We start from the raw sequence: 8,785 nt of genomic DNA, 5'->3' as shown, positions 1-8,785 counted from the left end.
GTTGGGTCTCCAGAAGGTTTTATTTCTCAAGCTTGGACTGGAAACTGAAAGTGATCCCTATTACTTGACAATAACCAAAATCCCCCTCTGTTCCTTGCAACCTATAAATGTATAAAGAACAAATTTGGGATCAGCCCTGATTGAGGGCTTTTTTTCTCTCTCACTCTCTTTTTTTAGATAAGTTGGTCAGACATGATCTCTCTTATCATATTTGAAAGTTCTCTTATTAGATGTTCAAAAACTTGTCTTTATTCAGTAGGAGCTGAGGCAAGTTATTTGACTCATTTCCTTCTCAATTTCTTCATTGGAGGGATAGAGGGAGAGAGAGAGACAGAGAGAGAGTGAGAGAGACTTTTCTAATATATAATCAGATAACTATAGAAGAACACTGTTACGAATTCATGCATGGAGGATGATTGAAAAATATGGAGTGCTACATGAATCTAAATAATGTAATCCTGCATGCTCTTTTTTGACTATTATGAAGAACCTTTATGTGGTGTACTTTTTAAAAAACACTTTAAGGTGATATATTTTAGTGTCATTTCTTCCTTTAAATTCCTCTCCCCACCTCTCAATTTAGATGTGCCATTATTTCAGATAACTCTCTCATGTCTACAATTTTATAAGAATAATTTATGGGCAGGTATGCTCTTGAGAAAGTATTTTCTTATTATCAGTTTTGACAATAGACCTGTTATATAAAGGGAGTCTTTGAAATAGAAGCTATAATATCAGTCATCATTTTAACAATGTAATTTATGTACTACAATAGGGACTCAATCACTTTCTTTGCATTTTGGTTTGTTTCATGAATTTTCACTGCCTATACTCTCTTACTTGTTGTACTAATGTAATTTTTTTCATGAACTTATCAAATGTTATCTCTCTGTGCATTAAAAACATACTGGATAAAGAGGATCAACTTACTAATTCAACTTTATAAAGGATAAAGCACTTGCCCTTGAATCTCTATCATCATTATTGCTTTTCAGTGTCTTCAAAGAGAGAAAAAAATCCTGGAATAGCAATGTTTTTCTTTTTATTTATCTAGCCACAAAGTAGCCTTGAAAGATCAGCTATCACACAATCCTGGAGACCTTTTTAATTTTTTTCTATTTAATGCTATGTGGGGTAAAAAGGATGTGGGTAAAGAAAAATAATTAGGCATGACAGGTTATTTGACAATTTGCTAACACAAATTAACCTTCTTTTAAGATTGGCTGCATGTGAACATCTCGTTTTACTCCAGCTTGACAATATAGTCTCGGTTTGTGGGATGTTCCTAAAGAATGTAAAGTTTGGAGGATGGCAGCAGTGGGGAGTGATGACACTGCTGCTCTATTCTGAGCGCTGTGAAGCTTTCCATGAACAATATGATGTTTTTGCTTGGTTTGGAATCTGTCTATTGATCTGTTCATCTCTGAGTTGTCTCCAGAGGATATAAGTACTTTGGGCAAGAATGCTGTTTTTCCTTTCTCATTTAATGTTTGAGGAAACTAATGCACAGTAAAATGATGTGGCCAAGGCAGGGCAGTAAGACTGAGATCAGCACTCACCGTGCTCATGTTTGAATCTTGTCCTTTCACCAATAGTCTTAGTCTGTTTGAGCTCCTATAATGAAATACCACAGTCTGAGTGGCTTATAAATGACAAAATTTTACTTTTTACAGTTTTGAGGGCTGGAAAGTTCAGGATCAAGGTGCCAGCATGGTCACCTTCTGGTGAGAGCCCTCACCCTGGTTCATAGCCTTTGCCTTCTCACTCTTTCCTCACATAGTGGAATGGGCTAGGGATCTTTCCAGAGCCTCTTTTATAAGGCACTAATCCTCTTTGTGAGGGCTCCACCCTCATGGCCTAAGCACCCCCCCACAAAGACCCCCTCCTTCTAATACCATCCCATTAGGCATTAGGATTTCAACATACAAATTTAGGGAGACATAAACATTCAAAGCACATTTTGCTAGTGGTGTTCTTGAGTTCAGAATTAATCTCTTCTTTCTCTAAACCTCTAAGACTCTAGCTCACTCTTAAGGCACATGTTACAGTCTAAATTATGTATTAGGTATTTATGAATGTCTTGTCTTCTCTCCTAGGCTGTGGAGTCTTTGAAGACAGAAGAAACCTATCCTTACTCCTATGTGAAATGTCAATACCAACCCATAAAGCTAATAATAAAAATAAGTTGTCTTCCACATAATAATTGTATAATTTAAGCAATTATTTCTAATATGCCATATGAATGAAAATTCCAAATGGTATCCTGATAACATATTTTAGTGCCTTTTTTTAATGAGAAGGAAAAATAGATACATGCTGAAGTGAAAGCCAGTGAAGGACGTGAGTAAGCTTGTGGACTGAGCTCATCTTTCCCGCCTACGCTTTGGGCAGGAAATTTCTGGGCCCAGAAGAAAAGACTTTTTCAGGATGCATATAATTCAAAAACAATCTCTTCTACATTTAGTAGGGAACATAATGATTCCCAGAGATTGCCGATGATTTATCTCAATTTTGAGCTTGCATTGCTTCGCCTGCCACTTACCTAACCCTCTCTAGGCACATGTGTCTCTCACGTCAACACCGTAACATGATACCATCCCAACTCATACTTATCTGGTGAAAAACTGATATCACCACTGTGGTCATCATCAGCTTTCCTTTTTTCCAGCATGTCAGCATCTGACCTCTCCCCTCCCTGACAGCCTGGTTTGAGGGATTTAAAGTTTAAACTATATTTTATCTCTGTACCTTTCTGATATTGGTAGTAGAATAGGTTGACTGGGCGACAGATTGTGAATGAGAAACTATGTTTCTCCTAAACTGTGAACCTGGCTTTACACTCTTAAAAATCTAGCCTGAAAAATGAGTTCTGCTCTCCAGGTACAGGGTAACTGCAGTTCCTGACCATTTTAATTTTGCCTCTTTGACATAACACCGGTTGTAGAAACAGAGAAAAGTGGCAGAAGTTCCTTATGGGATGTCTGCCCTTAGGTGTCAAACCCAGAGATTAGTTCCAGATTAAATTTACAATGTCCTTGCTAGTTGGCCAAGTTTCAGTTTTTTTAATTAAAAAATAAGTTTTTAGGTTACATTTATTTGCCTATTATTACATTTTGTGAGCTCAATATATTTGATTTTATCAGGTAATCAATTGAATTTAGCAGGTAACCAATTAAATTAAATATTATTACACAGATGGTAAAAATCTCAGGGTGTCACCAAAGTTTGGTGGGTGGGGTCTGTATGAAATATGGTAATAGAAGACTAGATCCAATTGAATAGAAATAGACTTTGTTTAGTGGAGAAATTCACAATAGTACTCTGTGTCAATATCATTTATGCCTGCTTAGAAATCCAAAATCCTAAAGCAGAAATTTATTGGAGATCACTGGCGTGTGTATGAAAGGTGAAAGGACAGAGGTGATATTATGGTGAAATGTACCAAATGTCATTTGACCTGATGTAAGAAATAAATGATTTATTTCTGATTTAAGTCATATAAGTTGCCTAGATATAAAACACAGTAAGAAGGGGAATTTCTAAAATTGGGGGAAGTATAATTGGGGTAGTCTCATTCAGCAAATAGTAAAACATCTGACAAGTTCTTTACTTGCTTTGTCTCAAAATGTATGTCTCAGAGTTATTGAAAATAACTGGGAATAATGATTACTTTGTATCTGTGTTTGAGTAACAGAGAAAATTTTTGGCAAAATAGAAGTTGTTACAAACTAGAAAGAATGTGGCCATGTCCTTTCAAGGTATATGATGCCAAGGAAAGAAAAGAGTAGTCATACATATTCCCTGGATTCTGGGAAAGCAGATTTCAATATATTCAGAAACATGGTCAGCATGATTTTGTGGCATGAAAATTCACAGGGGCATCTGTCTCAAGAGGAGTGTGATAATTGAAGGCTTATCATTTAGGACAGGGATTGGATGTACTGATTATGGCTCTAAAGATGAGAGCTAGAATGAGTGGATGGAAGCTAAAGGAAAACAGATTTTCAGCTCAATGTAAGAAACAACATTCTAACTTTCAGAACTGTCCAAAGATAAAAATGGGCTGGCGTGGGAAGTAGAGAGTTATTCATCACTTGATGTAGCCAAGCATAAGCTGGATGACTTCTTACCTAAATATTCTAGAGAAGAGTTGAGCATCAGACAGGTAATTGGACTAGGTGATTTATGATTCTTTTCAATATCACATGTGCCCGTTATTGACAAAAACACTTACAGCTCAGTTATTTAATTCTGTAGTAGATAACAGTGCTCTCATAATAAGTATTTATTTAAATTGTGCACTGTAGTTTCTTCCATCCTGTTAATAATTACTAAAACTGTCAATTAAAACTTCTATTTGCTTTCTTTCTCTGAAGTACACATATTTAGCTTCTACCATTTCAACTAAACACACACTTCATCTGATGGGGCACAACACTAAAACTGTGTTAGGTACTTACATCACTATAGTCACTTAAACAGGATGGAAATTTGTTTTTCTCCTATACAAATCAAGTCTGGAGATAGACACTGTTATGGCAGCTCTAGAAAATCATCAGAGACCCAGTTTCCTTATACCCTTCTGTTCATCATCCTCAAAATCACACGATAACTCTTGGAGCTCCAATCATTATAACTTTATTGCAGGCAGGAATACAAGACCAATGGACAAGGCAGTTTCCCTGGAGATCACTTACATCTCAATGGCCACCTCTATTTATAAATGTGGTTGGGAAATAAAGTTCTTTAGCTAGGCACATTTCCCAGGGCTCTCTTATTAAACATGAAAGGGAGAAAAGCAACTTCAAATCTTTGCCACCGGCATCTTATTTCACATTTTCATAGTTGGGCAAGAAATGACTGTTTCTCTTTGTACAGTTGTAATTTTCAGTGACATATAGCCAAAGTCTAACAGGTTTTTAGATTTCCTGAGCATGTTTATAATTTGGTGCCCTTTTAAAAATTATTGTTCTTTATTTGTTCAACAAGTATTTAGAAGAGACCCTGAACCCTTAATGAGGAAGAGGGAGACAAGGAGAGCAGCTGGTAGGTGGACCCAGGCTTTCTTCTATAGACCTGAAAAATCAGTCCATCCCCCTAATTTTTTTTTACCCCTGTTAGCAACAGAGAAGACCTATAAGTAGCTAAGCTTCCTAATCAGACTTTTGAATTTATTAGTGTATTCATTCATTATCCAGTAGTCTAATAATTCCGCTGAACAGTTACTATATGGTAGGCAGTGTTCTAGGCACCAAGAATACCGAAGTGACTGAAATAGATAAAATTCCTCATCCCCATGGTGTACACATATGGTGCATACCTGAGAGGTCTACCTTCCTGAGAGACATTCTGAGGAAAATCTTCTCTCTTTACATTTCATGTGATGTTTTAACTGCCTGCTATTCCAGATTGGCAGCTGTGGCAACTCTTCCCCTGGCCCACCCTTTTATCTAGCTCTTGACTTGATGGTCACCCCGCCAAGGGAACTGAGTTAAGGTGATAGTTCACACTCTCCATTTCCTTTTATCCCTTTCTCCATCAGAATCCTTATGCACCCCACGGGCTGTTCCAAAATACCTGTACATGCCCACAGTATCTGCTCTCTTTTAAAGGGCAGTCTCTTCCAAAATTACCTCTATCTGCTGTACCTAAAAATTCCTTTAAAAAGCACTCATCTCTTGTCAGGTGTTAGGCAATTTGGTTACAGTGAGTTTTTTTTTAAAGTTCATAGTTATTGATTGCTTATCCCCCTGTACTAAGAGCTTATTGAATCCTCACAAGAAGTTTATGTAATCAGTATTAATATTTGCATTTTAACAGTTAGGAAATTGAATATTAAAAAGTTAAAAAACATATTCATTGAGTGATTCGCCAAACTCTAACTCAGGTCTACCTGGCTCCAAAACCCCAATCTTTGTTTTTTTAAATTTATTTTATTGAAATATATTTGATTTACAATGTTGTGCTACTTTCTGCTGTACAGTAAAGTGATTCAGTTGTATATATACATACATACATACATACATATAAACATATATATATTCTTTTTCATATTCTTTTCCATTATGGTTTATTACAGGATATTGAATACAGTTCCCTGTGCTATAGAGTAGAACCTTGTTGTTTATCCATTCTGTATATACTAGTTTGCATCTGCTAATCCCCAAACTCCCAAACCATCCCTCCCCACTGCTTCTCCCCCTTGGCAACCACAAATTTATTCTCTACATCTGTGAGCCTGTTTCTGTTTTGTAGAAAAGTTCATTTGTGTCATATTTTAGATTCCATGTATAAGTGATATCATATGGTGTTTGTCTTTCTCTGACTTAGTTTGATAATCTCTAGGTCCATCCATGTTGCTGCAAATGGCATTATTTCTTTCTTTTTTATGGCTGAGTAGTATTCCACTGCATATACGTACCACATCTTCTTTAAACATTCATCTGTTGATGGACATTTAAGCTGTTTCCATGTCTTGATTATTGTAAACAGTACAGTATGAACATAAGGATACATGTGTCTTTTCAAATTATAGTTTTGTCTGGATATATGCCCAGGAGTAGGATTGCTGGATTATATGGCTCTATTTTTAGTTTTTTGAGGAACCTCCATACTATTTTCCACAGTGTCTGTACCAATTTACATTCCCACCAACAGTGTAGGAGCAAAACCTCACTCTTAACCACTACACACATAGGTTTCTATGCTTGCTGAGTTTAATTCCTTCAGAGAGCATTTGGATTATACTTCTTCAAAAGGTTGCCTATTAGCCTAAATATATAAATGGTTTGATATGTATATGACATACCCTTTTGTTCACCCACATATTGTTCAGCGATGATCTGTTGTCCAGGTAAAGGCAAAAAACATAGCTGGCAACTGTTCCTTACTCTTTAGGCAGGTGGATGTCAAAAGGTTCTGGGAAAAAAAAATGTGTCCAACCTTGGACTGATCTAGGCAAAAATTACAGATGATTAGAGTTAGTAGAGAGAGTAGGCTTTAAATGGGACAAATTTTGACATCAAGAGCAGTGAGCTGAACTTGGAAGAAGATTGGACAGTGAAAAGAGCATGGATTTTGGAGACAGCTGATCAGAGTTACTTATTGGCTGTAAAAATATAAGTTTTTGTCATTCCAAGTATCAGTTTCTTCATATCCCAAAGCAGATAATAACATCTGGTTATTAGCCACATTGTGAGGACCAGGTATAATATGCTTAGTATATTTTAATATAATTGACCTGTGATGGGGACTCGGTATCAGGTGGAATTCCAGTTAATAAATGTAGACGGAACTAGAGAAATAGAAACTCACTTTATAAGACCACAGTCATAACTGTTGTAGACAAGATCTACTGATGAATGTTAAAATTCATGGATAAAAGTTTGAGGAGAAACATTATTTGCATAGTTTCAAAGTATCAAGATACTTATTAAATACTAAGGGAGACATAGTAACCTTACAGTGGAGAAATCCAGTAGACATGATTTCAACGAAGTTATCCAAGTTAGTATCACCAGGAAAATGACATGGATATCATGAGCTCTTTGATATAATACACTGAGAAGGATCCATCACTTCTGGGTATTCTTACAAAAATCATCACTCCATTCTCATCATGAGAAAACAAATCCAGACAAATCCGAAAGGACATGAGTGGAACAACTTCAAAGACTCTAATAAGATTTTTAATTGAGTTAATATACTGTACTAATGTTAATTTGGCTCTGATCTTTGTACTGGGTAAGGAGTTAATGTCACAGGAAGCAGGTGAGGGATATATGAGAACTCACTCTATTATTTCTGCAATTTTCCGTAAGTCTAACATTAGTTCAAAATAAAGTTAAAAAAAATCCCCAGTGATTCTAATGTGTAACCAAGATTGAGAATCTCTGGATTAGAATGCAGTACATCCTCAGCAAATGATAGCTATTACCAAACCTTGCTAAATGTCATGCATGACCAATTAGTTTTGCTGTTCAGAAGTGTTCATTTTTTAATGTTTGTCTGACCTGGATTTGTCTTTCCAGACAGTGATGGTTGAATACATTCAAATATGACATAGTCTTAAAATATAGTCAGTCAAAGGGAATTTTGTATGATTCAGCTTTAGAAACTCTGTGTTTTTTCTAGGTAATAAGGGAACACCTCCTATTTCCCTGTCAAACTTTCCACATTAAAAATGTGAGTGACCTTCACCCCTACATAATCCTTGCTTTAAAGCCTGAGTCCTTTCATTCCTCGTTAATTTTGTGATTGTTGATGAATAGGATGGGGTGTCTATTTAAGTTTGGCTTTGCATAGGAAAAAAAAAAAAAAACAATAGTATGTTACTCACTGAACATTTTCTAGGGCAGAACAATTATCTTGGTTTGATTAGCAAGGAAGGAAGGAAGAGGAATTAAGGAAGGACAGTTCTGTTTATTTTCAGGCCCAAATTTAGAAATTCAGATTGTATCCTTTAAGTAGAAAACATTAGGTAAAGCATAAATATTTTCTTCAGCATGTATCACCCACAAGAGAGTTTAGGAAGGAAGGAGACTAGAGTAGCTATTTACCTCTTTGTAAAGTTTTAAAATAATTACTTGTATGGCAAGACTGCTCAATTTTTAAAATCAGAAAATTTGGAATAATAATTTCACTCCGGTTTATAACAGAGTTTAAAGTTCTTACTTCTTCCAAAGGGATCTCCAAATAAAGGACCCACTGCTTATGTGTTAAAGTAAAAATACAAGTGATGAAGACAACCTGTGGAAGCAAGGGGCTCTAAAGCCAGTAGTTCAAA

Source organism: Tursiops truncatus, chromosome 18, assembly GCF_011762595.2.
Source record: "Tursiops truncatus isolate mTurTru1 chromosome 18, mTurTru1.mat.Y, whole genome shotgun sequence".
Lineage (NCBI taxonomy): Eukaryota > Metazoa > Chordata > Mammalia > Artiodactyla > Delphinidae > Tursiops > Tursiops truncatus.
The sequence above is the reverse complement of the archived record's forward strand: the minus strand, read 5'-3'. Positions refer to the sequence as shown.